Genomic DNA, 18,009 nt, shown 5'->3' on the forward strand with positions numbered 1-18,009 from the left:
TGGCAAAGGGGAAACTTGCCCCAGGTCAGCTGGCCTTTGTCCCATACTGCACAGTTTCCCTCTCCATCCCATCAGAAAAATGCACAGAATTTCGGGTCCCCAGGGTACAGCTTTTCTAACTGAAACCTAGGACACAGAAAACATATAGTCAAAGGTATAAACTTCAAAAGTAATGGTTCCTTCATGCTCAAAGAAAATATGGTACGGCTGGATTGATGAACTGATTTAGAGAGATATGTTTGCAAACATAAGTACAGGAGAAAAAGAAGCAAAACAACACAAGAGTAGTCAAAGTGATTCAAGCAGAAGTTTTTTGTTGTTTTTTTAAAATTTTTTTTTGGCTGCGTCGGGTCTTTGTTGCTGCGCTGGGTCTTCGTTGCCGAGAGTGGCCTTTCTCTAGTTACGGTGAGAAGGGCTACTCTTTTTTTTTTTTTTTTTTGCAGTACGCGGGCCTCTCACTGTTGTGGCCTCTCCCATTGAGGAGCACAGGCTCTGGACGCGCAGGCTCAGCGGCCATGGCTCACGGGCCCAGCCACTCCACGGCATGTGGGATCTTCCCGGACCGGGGTACGAACCCGTGTCCCCTGCATCGGCAGGCGGACTCTCAACCACTGCGCCACCAGGGAAGCCCAGGGATACTCTTTGTTGCAGTGCGTGGGCTTCTCATTGCGTTGGCTTCTCTTGTTGCAGAGCACTGGCTCTAGGCGCACAGGCTTCAGTAGTTGTGGCACATGGGCTCAGTAGTTGTGGCGCACAGGTTTAGTTGCTCTGTGGCACGTGGGATCTTCCCAGACCAGGGATCTAACCCGTGTCCCCTGCATTGGCAGGTGGATTCTTAACCACTGCACCACCAGGGCAGCCCCAAGCAGAAATTTTTTCAACCTAGGGCAGTTGAAGATGACACAGTAAGAGCAATCATTAAAAATATGACTATTATTTTGTCTTCGTCATTCCCATAGCAACCTAGTAGTATTGCCTGCCAAAAAATAACTCAGTAGGCACCAAGAATTCTCAGCTTCTCTTTTAGCAGCAAGCCCTTCCCACAGTCATTTGTATTAACATTTGCAAAAGATTTATTTCCCTTTGATTCAAATAATTCCACATTTCCCAAGAATATCTGGACTGGAACATGGCCAGCTGCCTGCAGGGGCCTGCAGCCATCTCCCTGGTCCTGGGTAGCTCCCTGGGTGCCCATGAATGGCTCATTGTTAAAGACAAACCCGCTGCAGAAAACAGAGAAAACACAGAAGAGGAATCAGTGTCCTGTTCGGAGGACTGGTCTGGATTTTGAGCAATGAGACTGCGTGGGAGTAGCAAGCACCTAAGGCTGTTGTGAGTCAGTGATTGATGACTGCCGGCAGGCCTATGGCTCCTCTGAGATGCTGCCCCAGGTCACCATCAACAGTCAACTCACTCCAGGAGATTCTGAACCCAGATCCTTCCATGTGGCCAAGCAGAAGTCTAGAGCAGGCACCAAATGAAAATCATCTTCATCAGCCCCTTGAATCTGTTAAGCACCAACTGTATGCAGGAATAAACACTAATGGAGAAAAGTGGAGGTCACCTTCCAACAGTGTGTAAAAATCCAAGAAAAGTATGACCTTTAGACTCTTACATAATGGAGGCTGGGAGCCCATATTTTGCTCTGAGTTTTGCTACTGGTTTTCTGCATATATTCTTTCTCTATGCCAGCTAATAGGGCACTTTGGAGAAAAGTCCAGCTGCCCACTTCAAAGTCCCTTGAAATCAAAGATAAGAAGTACTATAATTTTAGTATTTCTTGGAATTAATCAACCTTTCACTAAATTTAATTGCGAAGTGGATTAAATGTTTTCCTGATGTATACTTTCCACATTTAGACCATGTTTATTATTTCAGAGATGTACTGATAAACCCCACACTTAATGCTAGATGAGTATAATTTAGCAGCCACAAGCCTATAATTTAGATATGGCTATTTTCAAAAAGTTACACCTTCTGATACTTATTCAGATCTTTCATTGTCCTTATTTGAGTTTTTTCTTTTTAATATTCAGAAAACTACCATATTTCAAGATAAAATTCTCATGCTGCATTACTTCTCCCAGTTCTCGAAAACCCACCAAAACAGGGAAAATCAATGAAGTGATCTAGAAACAATAGACTAATTCAGTTACGGCCATAATTAATCAATCTGCCAAAACAATAGCTATATCTGCTCAAGTGAAAATATATGACTTTATGCCATGGAGAAAAATAAACCTAACTTGCTAAAACATGCCTCTATCTTTCAACTGCCCTACTTAACATTCTGCAAATAAGGCAAAAAAGCTATATGGACTCTGAACTTCTATCCCTGTGGACACGTCTCCATCTTCACTGAGGCCATTAATACATTAAAAACACTGATGAAGGGCTAGTTGTTGGGTAAAGTCATTTTTCCCTTGACATTTATTATCAGTAGAAAAGTTTTTCTGTTTTAATACCCACATTCTGGCATATAATTACTGTAATAAAGTCTATTTCACTCTGGGTGACTGCTGCCAGTATTATGAAATCATGGCAATGGTTGTAAAAATAAGGGAGGTCACAACCTTTCCACACACACACACACCCACTCTGCAGCTGATATTAAATAGCTTTGGTGGGAAAACGCAGACCTTTAAACTTTCTCTACCAAACTCAATGCATTCTGTATTTAACTTCTTCTTCTAAAAAGTTTGTGTTTTAAGAATTCAAAAACTGCATATGGCCATGGGGAAAAAAAAGAAGAAGAAGAAGGAGCTTATACTTAATTAGTTACTAAGTCCAACTTGGACAAAGCACAATAACAACCATTTCTTTGTGCTAACTATTTTTAATCATATGCATTACATGCATTGGCCTGTCTACTGCCCAGACTGTTCCAGCCTCAATCCTGCTTTACTATTACGGTTTTGGCAAAAGACAGCATCGAGAAAAGTCTCCATTTCGATGTTTTGCCATTTTGATGGGGATAATAACTCCTAACAACATGAATTCCCTCTAAACCTTAAACCACCACCATGGCTTCCTGACCATGAGAGAGTCAACATCCAAGTACATCAGATGCTGTACAGATATCCTCCTTACACCCCCAGCGGTACTCAACATTTTGATATATCCTCTCTGGGCTTAACCTGCTCAAATATTTTAATCCAATTGCTTTCAGCTATTCTCTTACATAACTGTTGGATATAATTTTTCTACTTCCAGCCAAGACCCAAGTCAAGCTAATTCAGGAACATAATAAAGACAGATAGGCCCAGGAGGAGTATCTTATGCATTTTTAAAAATTTTCTTTATTCAATAGGAATTTCTTTAGGGAGGGTCTAAGGAAATACCTATTTTAAAAGTAGAATCTTGGGATTCCAAATTAAAATAATCCTTAGTAGAAATGCTATTTGTGGGTTCAGAAGGTCAGAATCTCTCCTTGCCCTTGGAATGGGAAATCACTGGAATCCCTTGTCTTTTAAAGCAACAGAGGGAATATAGAAGCAAATAGAATGTTGGAGAACAGGGTGTGTTAGACCCACAAGAAAGCACCAACAAGAGCACCATACAGAGGAAGCTAGCCCTGGGACTGCTCCCTGCTTCGATCAGAGCTGTGCTGTCATCTACTTTATTTCCTGACCTTATGCATCAGGTTTGGTTTAGGGAGGAAAAGAGCTACTATAAGCACATTGAAAAACAATTTGAGGCATGCATACCCTATGACCAGCAATTCTGCTCCTTAGATATGTATCCTGGAGAAATGTGTACCTGTGTGCCCCAGACTGCATGTATATGAATGTTCACAGCACTGTTGTCCATAATGGCTCCAAATCAGAAGCAATTCAAATGTCCATCCTTAGTACAATGGATTGATACATTGTAGTGAATTCATACAATGGGAGACTATACAGCAGTAGAAATTAATAAGCCAGAGATTTGTGCCACAACATGGATGAACTTGCAAACACAATGCTGGATGAAAAAGGTAAGACAAAAAAGAAAACACAATTATTGCATTTATATAAAATTTTTAAACCAGCAAAATGAATCTATATTTTTTAGAGGTATACATACAGGCAATAAAACTTAGGAAGAAGCAAATGAATGATTATCACAAAAGTCTCAAGAATATTTCCTTTGTGGGGTGAGAGAAGGTTGTAATCAGGACTCAGGGTGGGTGGCAACTATGGGAAATTTTCGGATGCTAGTAATGTTTTGTTTCTCATCCTTCAAAATTTTTCTGTATGGATATTTTATCTTTTACTTCAAAATTGCAAAAAACAAAAAGCATCACTCTTAAAAAAGAAAAGTTTGAAAATTCACAGCTTCAATCCAACTTCTTCATGGGAAAGATAAGGAACTGGAGGTCAGGGAGATTAAGTCAATTGCCCATTTGTCCTGTCACCTAATATGCAGCTCACTCACGGAGCCTCTTCTCCAGTGCTTTGGAGGTGGGGGGGGGGGGTGGGGGGGAGTGGGGGGGTGGGGGGGGTGGGGGGATGTGGAAGGGAGGGAGGGGGATCTATATTCTGGAGGCTCAGAGGGCCTGTCATTGTCCCATTCGGCTCTGTAGTCCAGCTTGAAAGCTGTCCCACTCCTTTCCCTCCCTCATCTCAACGCCCCTCCCCTTCATGGCCAGCCCCCAGCATCTCTCCTTGTGGGTCCACAGCCAAGGTCCACCTCTGAGTCCACTGGAAAGATGTCCACACTATATATGCGTTCTCAGATAGATATATATGCCCACTTGTACCTTGTACCCTCTTTTGGGTCTACTAGACTTGCCAGCCCTATATAGAAAATATGTCATATTTAATCTACACCTAAAACCTACCATATTTTGCATGTTACAGATATCTAAAACCAAAATAAAGTTTGTTAACTACAAATATTAAATCCAATGCTTCTATAGATACTTTTCAAGCGTCCCTCCAATAACCAGTGGAAGGGACCGTGCGAGTTGTAGACTTGCCACTGGAGGGGTCCCTTCCTGAACTATTACTCCTGAGCTGCACAGGATATGTGGCTTTTATAATGGAGTTTTAAAAGCCTTTATTATCCTCTTTGTTTTTTTAAAAAAATCAGTTGCTGAGAAAACATTTAGCCAGAACCTTTTTTAGAAAGTAAAATTGTGAGTTAAGAAATTCTAGGGAAGGCATTGCATACAGATATGAATAACATGATTTTCAAAGCTTATACGGGAGTCTCTTTACTAAATTTCTCCAAATCAGTGGTATTCTTGGGTGTTCCTTCATATTTAAAGACTTATTTTCTTGCAGCAGCAGGAGCAGTTTTAGACTCACAGCAAAACAGAGAGAAAGATGCAGAGATTTCCCCATATACTTCCTGTCCCTACAGATGCATATCTTCCCCCATTATCTACCTCCCCCATCAGAGTGGTACATTTGTTACAATTGATAAACCTCCACGGACACATCATTATCACCCAAAGCCCATAGTTTACATCAGGGTTCACTCTTGGTGTTGTACAGTCTATGGGTTTGGACAAATGTGTAAGGACATGGATCCATCATTATAGGATCATACAGCATCTTTTTAGTGCCCTAATAATCCTTTGTGCACCACCCATTTATCGTTCCCCTTTCCTTTATCCCCTAGCAACCACTGATCTTTTTACTGTCTCCATATTTTTGCCTTTTCTGGAACGGTATATAGTTGGAATCATAGAGTATGTAACCTCTTTCAGATTGGCTTCTTTCACTTAAGTTATATGCATTTCAATTTCTTCCATGTTTTTTCATGGCTTGATAACTCATTTCTTTTCAGCACTGAATAATATTCTATTGTCTGGATGTACTTCAGTTTACTTATTCATTCACTTACTGAAGGACATCTTGGTTGCCTTTAAGTTTTGGCAGTTATGAATAAAGCTGCTATAAACACCCATATGCAGAGTCTTGTGTGGATATATGTTTTCAAATTATGGAGTAAATGCCAAAGACCACAACTGCTGAATTGTATGGGAAGAGTATGCTTAGTTTTGAAAGAAACCACCAAACTGCCTTCCAAAGTGACAGTACCATTTTGCATTGGACCAGAAACTTCAGATTTGACAAGGTAAAGGTAGAAAAGTGAAGCTATATCTCATACATGAGGAATTCTAAGATAATTCTCCTAAAAATGGAACTACAGAAGAAGCCAAAAATCCAAGACAGACAATCCCACCAAACAGAGCAAAAGTACAGAAGGGAAGAACAAGTACAAACATAGGCAACAAAAGAAAAACATTACATAAGAAAATCCAAATAAAGGGATAGAGTTCTTAGCCCGTGAACAACTTCCCTCCAAATAAAACTGCTATCACTATCAAAGAAGCCCTACGCAAGGAGTAGTTTTCCAGCCATGGATAAACAAGAAAGAAGTGTCATTTCAAGAAGAGCTGGCCATGGGGAAAAAATGCCTTTGTCAGAAGAAAGGCAGTATTTCCAGTCTCCCACGCTATCAGTAGAAGGCCAATGTAACCAAAGGCACCTGAAGAAGTCAAAATCGTCTATGAGTCATGCTGGTATTATACCAGTAGCAGATAAAGCAAAACAAGAGGGGTGATTGTTGTTTTCTTTGAAACGACCCCATGCACAAAGATTTGGTTTTCTCCTGGAAGTGCACCTTCAGTAGGATGAACTCATTTCATTAAAATTCCAGACCATATCACTTCTTGAAAAATAATTCCCGGAGAATTTGTTCTCTGGTCCTCCTGTCTGTGCCTAACGGTACTCTTCCCATCCTTCCCCGTGCTGCCCACAGTGACAGCCTCCTGGCTTTGAATTCCTAGGGTACATCACTCATTTGGACTCAGTTCCACAGAGCCCTGCATAGGGGCTTAATGACTCCCCAACCATGCATGGTTTATTTTTCCGCCCAGATTTGAAGGTCATGGAAGACAGACCACTTGTGCTTTCTTGTGCGTCCCCTACCAAAGTGCTGAGCTCATAGTAGGTGCTCACACCCTCCCCAGTGGTTCATTTGCTCCATGCGGCCTTCCCTTCAATAGCTCACGATCATCACCAGAAGTAAATTCCCTTACAGCACTACACATCATGGAGCCACGGTCTTCCCTGACCTCTGTTACTGCAGTGCCTTCTCTTTCTCTGTTTTGCTTTAAAAGCAGATGGTGGGGGCTTCCCTGGTGGCGCAGTGGTTGAGAGTCCGCCTGCCGATGCAGGGGACACGGGTTCGTGCCCCGGTCCGGGAAGATCCCACATGCCGCGGAGCGGCTGGGCCCGTGAGCCATGGCCGCTGAGCCTGCGCGTCTGGAGCCTGTGCTCCGCAACGGGAGAGGCCACGGCAGTGAGAGGTCCGTGTACCACAAAAAAAAAAAAAAAAAAAAAAAAAGCAGATGGTGGACAGAAACTAAAATCACATCCATGTCAGTGAGTGTACATTTTATGGAGATGGTTCTCAACATTAGAACACAGATCAAGTCACCACTACACTTTAACATACCTTGATGGTAACACAGTTCATAAAGGGTAATAAACATGGGCAGGATCACTGTGAACAACAAACCAAAACAAGGAACAGATCGAAGCTTTCATAGTAATTTGGAATTAGACTCTCAGAGCTTTCAACACTACTGTTTGTTCTGCTATAATGGGATATGTAGATTCCTAAAAATAACCTGGTTTGCCAAAAATTGTGATATTAAAAGACTTGTTTTTGTGGAAGAGGAAGGTATTAAGGTTAGAATTAAAGTTTCAGTCACAATAACCAACAACAGAGGAATTCCCATAGTTATAAGTAAATGTTATTATCATAATCTAAAATGTATATATCCATTGATCAACGATGACAACACACACCCAAATGTTGCATTCCACATACTCAGGAATTTCACAGTCTTCTCCATGCCCTTTGTCTTTTATTTTGCGATTCTGTTTGTTGAGCCCCTAATCTTAAACCAAAGGACAAAGGAGTATACACCAAACAGCAGAACAGCTCACCAGGGTGACACACAGCAGCATCTTCCCAGGCTTTGCAGGACCATAACTTTCCTCCCTCTTCTTGGGTTCCTAGTCCCTCAGTCACCTACATAACCAGAGGCAGTTACATAATACAAAAATGTTCCTCAATTGATAAAACACCTCATATCTAATTTCCATTATAAAAACTCCCAATGTAGGAAAAATGGTTGAACATCAGGCTCAAAATTAAATTGGGGCTTTTCACATCAGTCACTGGCTTCCTGCGGCCACATCTGTGATGTTTCTGCAAGGGGTCTATGGCCATAAAGACATTAGCCTTGCCCATTCTAAACCAGCCTCTCCAGATTCACTTTCCCCTACCAATGGAGGAAAATGGTTACTGCACAATAAACAAACCCAAAAATCTAGTAGAAAAGGCCAGGTGTGTTTTCTTAAGGTATAGGCACCTCTCCACAGCGAGAATGATTTTGGAGGTGAGAGTTAATGGGCCTGCGGCCATACCTCCAGGACAGCTCTTCATGTCCTATGGCTCATTGGGATATGGTTCCTTAAAGGAATGTCATCAACCGTGAAAACTAGCAGATTCCTGAGGAAGGTAGGAATACAAATCTATATTTTAAAAAGTCATCTTGTTCGGCTTCTATGGAATCCACCAAATCCATCCTAGATGAGTGGGTGAAAACTCTTACTTCCATGCCATCTAATTAAGACCATTAATCCCTTCCAGTACTAACATATCAGTCTGACCTTATTTGCGATTTTGACTAAATAGCTTACACAAGTTTTCTGATTAACTTATTCTAAGTTATTGTGAGGCCCTGGGAGAGTCAAACCTGGCTGCTAAGTGCTCTACCTGGATAATATAATCCATCCCTACAATATTTCAAGGAAGATTTCAATAGCCCCATTTCACAGATGAAGAAACCAAGGCTTAGGGCGGTTAAGTACCTTGCTCAAGAACATGTGCCTGGTAAAAGTGGAATCAGGATTCAAACCCAGATGCTCTGCTATAGCCGCACAAGGTTAACCACTACACCACACTGCCTTTCCTGTATAAGCCACAAGGACAAAGGGTAGAAAACATGATTGGTGATTTCTTGGCACCCATATCACATCCCCTCAGCCCACTTCTGATTTCAGCCACATTTTGGCAGAAAGTTCCATGAATCTCAGGCCAATTTTCTGCTTTCCTGCCTCATGATTTCCTCTGAAAGTGCAGGAGCCCACTCAGCCCATGTTCAAGTTGGCTTGGAAGTCCTCAACCAATGGGCCATGGGGACCTGGAGAAATGCTTTCCAAAGGACAATCCTGGAGACACCCCATATGCTTCTCAGAACCCCAGTGTCATCAGGGCCCTTTGCCCACCGCAGCAGCCATGATACCCTTTGCCTTTCTGCCACTCTCTCCCTGTTCTCTCATTCATTTCGCAAATAAACAACTTGCACCTGAGATCTTCTCACCAGCTTGCTTTTGGGGAATTAAGACATCGCGCCTTTGTGGTGTAATTAACTAGACAGTTTCTTATGGCTCCCTCCCAATCTTTTATTCAGTGACTTTTAAAATCACACACAAAATTTCAACAGTCTTCCAGTCAATTAAGCCTGAATTCATTAGCCCTGAATGAAGTCCATTAAGGCATATATTCTAGAAGGAGCTGCTGCTGTTGTAGGAACGTGGAGACACAACCATGGGACACGTCCCCCATGTTACAATTTACTGGAGTGTGAACAGCTGAATATGCATTTCCACCTCGATTTTCAGAGAAATGGCTGTTTACCTGGGAAGGCTCATTCTACTCACTCATCTATACAGAAGGCATGGCATAATTTTGTATTAAATTATCCAAAAAGACAGTTCTGGTCCTCACATTATCATTTGCTGTCCTTTTATCCAATCCAGACAAGTCTTGAAGCATAATTGACAAGTTCTCTTCATCCAAGTAAAAAGTTTCTAAGGCCAATCCATTTCTAATTATGTGACCTTAAGGGCATACCTATGACCCTATGGGGGACAGTCCCCCCAGATCTCTGAGGGTATGTCTACAGAAGGAGTAGGGACAGGTTAAGAGACACAATGTTCACCTAGTCCAACGGTATGTTTTCACAGATGAGAAAAGTGAATTGCTCGGAGAGTTACTGGACTGTGCACCATGCCCCCCAGCCATTAAGAACTGGGAGAACAGCCCAGGTCCCCGCACTGCACTGCCTTCTCCACAGAAAGCCAACTGGTGACAAAACCCAGCCCGAAAAAATCCTTCACAGTCCCTGTCTCCAGTTTCTCTAGAATCAATGTGGGATACTGCCTTGTGCAAATATTATAAAGACTCCCATCCTGCCTATACGAACAGTAATGAAAAAGCCATAGTCCCTCAGAAACATACCATGCAGTCAGCGGTATAATCGTTGTATGATAATCACAGGTTTGCAGTTTTAGAGCTGAAAGGTCTGGTGGATGGTTGTTCACTGTTAGGTGTCATTAAATTAGAAAAACTATGTATTTCTCATAATAACTAGCAAATTGGGTTTTTTTTTTTGCATTGCTCCAAATATTTTATTTTTCAAGAGAGCAATAGCAATAATACTAATTAAGATTTATTGTGCGATTACCATGCTAACGGCCTTAAATGTATCATATATTCCCTATGTTGTAGGTATAATTCTCATCCCCTTTAACCCCCATAGCTGCACCATAAACTCAGAGTAATAAATTAACATTCAAGAAAAATAACAGAATCTATATTTGCAATTCCTGACATAATAAGGCGTCGTTAAATATTGTTTAGAGTTCTGTGACAGTAATGTTACTTTGGTTTAAGACCTATTTTCAGCACACTGATCATTACAGGGGAATGCTACTTCTTTGTTTGTTGTGGTAAAATACACATAACATAAAATTTACCATCTTAACAAATTTTAAATGTACAGTTCAGTAAAGTATATTCATACTGTGGTGCAACCCATTCCAGAACTTTTTCATCTTGCCAAACTGAAACTCTGTACCCACTAAACAACTCCCCATTTCCCCCTCCCCCAACCCCTGACAACCACCATTCTACTTTCTGTTTCTAGGACTCTGACCACTTTAGACACCTCAGATAAGTGGAATCATGCAGTATTTGTCTTTTTGTGGCTGGCTTGTTTCATGTACCGTCACATCCTCAAGGTTTATCCATGTTGTAGCATGTCAGGATTTCCTTCCTTTTTATGGCTAACATTCCGTTGTAAGTATATACCACACTTTGTTTATCCATTCACTGGTCACAGACACTTGGGTTGCTTCTACCTCTTGGCTACTGTGAATAATGCTGCTATGAATATGAGTGTACTAGCAAATTGCTCTTAAGTAAAATAAATTGGTTACATTCTGCAGTGTTCATTTCAGCTCATAGTCTTGCATTCACGTTCTCAAGAAAAACTAATCTCAGTCCGTCTTATCCAGTTATTTACACTTGGAATAATCTTAGCCTGTTGGCCAGTCATGACCAGGTGTAGCCATTCATCTCACAGCCCAGATGAAGAGGCAATCTGCCTAGGAGGAAACAGGTTCACAGAGGGCTGGCCTTGCAAAACTCATTTTATGAAGTGGTGATAAAGTTCTTTAGGGAGATAATATAAGCATAGTGATTATAAACACGGGTCTGGCCTCAGAATCCCAGCTCTAGCACTTACCAGCTGTGTGACCTCCAAAAAGTTACTTAATCTCTCTAAGCCTCTGTTCCTAATCTCTAAAACAGAAGCAGTGATAAAAATAGTACTTACATCCTAGGGTCATGGTAAGAAATAAATGAAATAATCCGTGTAAAGAATTTAGCGTAGCGTCTGACATACAGTAGCTCAAGAGTTGTCAGCCTTTATTCCATGGTTACAGGTCACCAATTCCAACCCCCTCATTAAAGATGAGGTCCAACAAGATAAAGCAGTGCACACTCCTGCCTTGATAGCCACAGAGCTCTGGATGGGCAGAGACCCCTTGTCTGACATGAAAGTGATCAGAGATTTACTCTTTTTAATCACAGAAGTTTGTTTTATTTCAAAACTTTGATCAAAAGAAAATACACCACTTAACCTAAGGTTGACCATTTTAAGTCCACAGGCTTAAAAATAAAAGCTAAGAAACAGGAACTGAAAATATTAAAAAATAAAATCTGAGCAAAACCAAGTAAACATCACAGACATCTTTCTGCTAAGAAAGCCCTTGACCTTGTAAGTGTGTCTTAAATCTTGTTTAAAACATATTTGGTTTTCTTTTGCTTTTGTATCAAATGTGGATCATCACAGCCATCGTGCAAAGACCACCACATTTTAAATAATGATCTATGCTTTTACTTGGCCTCTCCTCAGGCTGTACCTCAGCATTTCTGCCTTTGCAATTCTGACGGACTTAAGAGTTTAACACATTTGGGCAGTTCATTGGACGGCAGTCCAAGGCTTCAGGGCAACTAGGGGCCACTTTAGGATAGAATCAAAAACTTTTCCCTCAATCACCCTGCAGCTGAGCAGCTCCCAGCCCCAGAGAGGAGCCTTCTAGCTCCAGCATCCTCTCTAAATCCCTGGACCACAGCACTTTTCAAGCACATGGTGTGCTTCCTCTAGCAGTCCCAGACAACTTGAAGAACCTACATGGCCTTTCTTTGATCAGATTTACATCCCACGATATTCAGCGTTCATGGTGATAAGCAACACTAAAGACATCTTTCTTTCCCAGGCTACGCTGCTTTGCTCCCGTTCACTGGTGATACCCTCAGGCCAAGAATCACCCAGCACATAAGTGGTTAGCAACCCTTGCTGTGCATTAGAATCCCCTGCAGTGCTTTTTTGTAAAACCATGGATGCCTGGAGATCACCCTAGGTCATCTGAAACTGAACTTCTGAGGATAGAGTAGAGGGCTCAGCCGTTCTCAGGAGCTCTGCAGGTGGCTGTGATGGGTAGTGAGGTTGAGAACCTCTGCCCTAACCAAAACAGGAAGTCAGAGTGTAGCATCAGGCACCGTGCTCCAAGGTAGGCCCCACTCAAGCTGAAGGGCAGAATCTTTCAAGCCACACCACAGATTCCAATAAATGACCCCAATTCACCACTAAAGGGGAAGAGGTCCTTCCCCAGCTCATCTAGACATCAAACCAGGACAACTCATTTCTAGCTGGGGCTACTGAAGCCCTGATCCACACTCCAGCCAACTTCACACCCTGAGTGCTCATCTTATCCAGCCAAACTCTGCTTCCAGTCTGTCTGCAGTGACTACACCTGCACGACTAGACTCTACTGAAGAGTAAGAGAGAATCGTATTCAGTCACGGCTCATAGGAAATCTCAGGGGCCACCAGCAGCATTCTTTATAAGCAGCAGGACCAGTATACATGAAATGGTCAAGACCCAGAAGGTAGGCAGACCACTGAGCGGGGCATCACTAAAGAAAGATGAAGGAGGCAGACATGCTGAAGGTGTTCAGCAGCAAAACTGAAAGGAGAAGAACATACAGGAGGCCCATCCCAGTATAATCAGAGTGGCAGACAAAGAACCAAGGCAGAGACTGAATATAGAAGCAGGGTGGCATGGTGGGTACACAACTGGGCTCCGGTTATAAATTGCCTGGATCGAACCCTGGCTCTGATCCATGACTGGGGGCAAGCAAAAGAACAACAACAAAAATAAAATAAAACACTCTAGGGCTTCCCTGGTGGCGCAGTGGTTGAGAGTCTGCCTGCCGATGCAGGGGACATGGGTTCGTGCCCCGGTCCGGGAAGATCCCACATGCCACAGAGCGGCTGGGCCCGTGAGCCATGGCCGCTGAGCCTGCGCGTCCAGAGCCTGTGCTCCGCAACGGGAGAGGCCACAGCAGCGAGAGTCCCGCGTACCGCAAAAAAACAAACAAACAAAAAAAACACTCTAAGCCTCAGTTTTCTCATCTGCAAAATAGGAATAATATTACCTTTCTCATAGGGTTATTAAATACGATAGTGAGTATGAGGACCAGCACAATAGCTGGTGCTTAATCAAATGCTAGCAATATCATTATAAGAAAAAGAGGCAGATCCTAGGACCCAAGACAGAGGCTTAGGCAAAAGGAAATAAGACAAAAGGCCAGTTACAAATCAGAGCAGACCCTGCAGTAAAAAGAGAAGCCTTGTCACCACGATGGCAATAGACTAGAGCTCTCAGTTCTAGTTGCTTTGTAAAAACAGGGTTGGCTCCAGAGCCTTGGGCCAACTGGACAGCTGTGACCTTAGCTGCAAAGGTTAGAGGCCTGGAGGCGGGGGAACCAAGCTGACTGTTATGCCCATTGGCTTGCCACAGGTTCAAAGCTGAGGTCACTCGCTGGGACTCCTAGAGCCCACTTTCCTTTGAATCCATAGGTCCTTCCCAGTGTGGCCCTTACCTTCAGGAATTACTTTAAAAAACAAAAAACAAAACAAACAAACAAAAACTCCTAGTATTTTCTACCTCCAGCTGCAGGTTCCCATTCTTGCCCTGGCCAGGGGCCCCCCTCCTGTGCTACAGTCATTTTAGTTTCTCTAGCACCTCCCCTGCTTTGCTCAGTCTCCCTTCCAGCCTTCATTCTAGGCCCTTTAAACAGGCCCACGGAGTCTCCAGAGTCCAAAAGAAGGCTTTCTTCCCTACCCTTTCTCCCCACTCCCAACAAGTCCCACACCCTGCCCACCCCCAACCAGCCAGAGTCTTATTAGCTTCCAACTCCACCCTATAAAGCCTTCATTTAGGAATTCTCATACATATTTCCATGTTAATAACACCCACCATCTTCCCTGGAAAGTTCCCATTAGCTTTTCCTTAAGCACTCAAAATACAGTAAGACTTCACATTCATGTCTTAACACAGAAACCTCTGTCCTGCTGGCTCTTCAGTTCACTGTCATTAGGGGGAAGGGAAGCATTTGACAATACTCTGAAAACAAACCAAACCAGGAAGTGGATAAATGGGGACATTTTTCTTAACATGTTTACTTCTGACCTTCTCCCCTCCATCCCCCAAAGCTGACATACCCAGTACTCTGCTTCTCACTGCAGCACAGAGATATTTGGGGTCTGTCTCCAGCACAGACCAATAGATCTGTTCTCTTCTAGGGCAAAGCTTGAAGCTTTAATCTTGTCCAGCCGTTTCACAGCTTCATTGTAGAGCAGTTACAGATCTGTGATAAGGGGAACCAAGCAAGAGCGCCCACCTGGAGCCATCCGAGAGCATCAGTGTGGCTCAAGATCAATAGGCCCCCACGGTAGAAGGCCAAGAGGTAATTATCCTCCCTGCAGAAAGTACTCCTATCTGTGCCTGCAGGGTTCTATCTCCTGCTTATTTTCTGCACTCATGCACAGGAACTGAGGGAAAAAAAATTCAATAATGATACTGTGGTCAGCTGTACTCTCAGGTTAGGCAGTATTGGAAGAACATTCCCATTTTATAAAACTACCAAGTCTTAGAATATTTTCGGAGCTGAAGGAACCTCAGGAGTAATCTCTCCCACTTCTTCATTTTAGAGATGAAGAAACTGAGACCTTGAGAAGTAAATGGACCCACAAGGGTCACCAGAGCAGAAGAGGAAGCAGCTTCTCTCTTCCTGTGCTCTAGCCATTGCACCACACCATCCCACGGACAGCTTCATCTTGGCTATTCACAAAACGCATTTTTTAATGTAAATATATGACAGTGACTGAAAAACAACATGAGTGGATTTTTTTTCTTTGAAAAGTATTTATAATACCACAATGTTTTTACAAGAAATATACGTACCTGAATTGTCCTTAGAGAATGAGAAAGCACTAAGGATCAAAGAAGTCATTTGGTTGCAGAGAAGAAAAGGGGAAGAAAGTCATGGGTGTGTGTGTGGAAAAAACCAAGATGAGAGGTTTAAATAGTATTGAGATTGAATGCAGCATGAAGAAGGGAAGAACGGGGCTGAAAAAGAACATCCATGGAAGAAGGATATAGGAGATCAAGAGAGAAGAAAGACTCCAGAGAATCCTGAGGAAGTACTTTGAACTGTAAAGTGTGAGAATTCTTAATGTTACAGCTTTACAATACTGTGAGTAATGGAAAAGGACAATGGGGAAATGACCTCTGTTAAGCAGGTGATTTACATATTTTCTCATTCAATCCTCACAAAATACCATTATATCTATTTTACAGATGAGAAACTATGTCTCAGAGAAGTTAACTTACCTATGGTCACAAAACTAAAATGTAGTAAAGCCAAGATTTTATTCAGGGTTGACACCAAAATCCGTCTAACAATCTAGGTTATGGCTTCCTTTCCACTGGAAACTGTAACACAAGTTATAGTGCAGAGTTAGAATCTCATTGCTACATTTGAAAAGCGGCAACCACGTGTCATATTAATACATTTAACATTACAACCTGGAAATGCTCTATTCTACTAACTTTTACTTTGGGCCATAAGAATTATCTCCAAGCATTATAGGAAGTTGAAGCTGGGTTTTGGGCCAATCAAAGAATGATCAATGCGAGAGGTCCTTTTATTACCTAAGTGATTAAAAAAAAAAAATTGTATCAAGGGTTCATGTCCCCATTTCAAAGTAAAACAATGTGAGTCCTCACCTAGCAACCAAAATTTATGTTCCTAGCTCATTTCAATTCAGATTAGGTTTCAGAAATCCTAGTTCGTATTCAGTTTCCATTTCTTCATTCTTATGTATTTTTTAATTAAAGTGTGATATTTTCGACATAATTTAGCTCCAAAAGTTTTAATAGTTCCTCTATTAAGAATATACCATTAGGGCTTCCCTGGTGGCGCAGTGGTTGAGAGTCTGCCTGCCAATGCAGGGGACGCGGGTTCGTGCCCCGGTCCGGGAAGATCCCACATGCCGCGGAGCTGCTGGGCCCGTGAGCCATGGCCACTGAGCCTGCGCGTCCGGAGCCTGTGCTCCGCAACGGGAGAGACCACAGCAGTGAGAGACCCGCGTACCGCAAAAAAAAAAAAAAAAAAAAAGAATATACCACTAGATAACCACATACTGCGAAAATGCCAAAGAACTGATTAAAAGTTCAGATTCCCTTGTTAATTTATGTTATTTCAAGGGAAATGATTGCATATATGATAACAATTTCTCTGGGAGGTATGTTTTGCTTTCTCTTATGATTACTACACAACTGGAAATTAATTTAATTTTCATGATCTCTTGTGCAGTTTCTTTTGTTCTACAGATCTTCTTCATCTCCCCCTCCCCAAAATATTTTAATATCAAAATAACTGAGCTGATATTATTATTATTATTATTATTTTTTTTTTTTTTTGCGGAGCACAGGCTCAGCGGCCATGGCTCACGGGCCCAGCTGCTCCGAGGCATATGGGATCTTCCCAGACTGGGGCACGAACCGGTGTCCCCTGCATCCGCAGGCAGACTCTCAACCACTGCGCCACCAGGGAAGCCCTATTTTTTAAAGTCCTAATATAGAAGACTTTTAGCAGTTACAAGAAGTTGATTTTAATAGACATTGAGTTCAGCAGATTAATTATAATTTCAAATGACAGTGAAAAGTTGAGGAAGGAACTGAAGAGAACAAGAAGAATGTGAGAAAAAAGGAGTTTCCCCAGTAAGACAATTTTTTGTTAATTTTTAACCCAAAATTGAATCCACATTTTATTCATTTCCACATTAAATTATAAACACATTTTGAGGTGTTGTTTTTAGATGTTTTTTGTTTTGTTTTGTTTTGTTTTAGATGTTTTTAATTTGTCTAGTCTAACACACAACCTAAAAATTTTCCTTTAGGGTGTGACAATGCTTAAAAACAAAACGAAAACAAACCCTTTTTCCTGTTCTGTTTAAGGTGGGTGGATCAAAGAATGTCTGGGCAGATAAGAGAGCTTCAGACATTGGGCAACCCCAGTTACTGAGGAGAATAAAAAGGACGGTTCTTACAATCATGTCTATAAACAGTTTCTTGCTCAAAAAGGCAAGAGAATTCTCCAAACACTTGTTGGTAAATGTTCAATTCAGTTTGCTACATTTCACATCTTCACAGTCTTCAAAGGCTACAAATTTGAAACATTATTGGGTAGGAAGGTTTTGAAACTCAAGTTCCATTTATTCTTGGCCAAGTTCAATAGTCTG

The sequence above is a fragment of the Globicephala melas genome, chromosome 3 (assembly GCF_963455315.2).
Source record: "Globicephala melas chromosome 3, mGloMel1.2, whole genome shotgun sequence".
NCBI lineage: Eukaryota > Metazoa > Chordata > Mammalia > Artiodactyla > Delphinidae > Globicephala > Globicephala melas.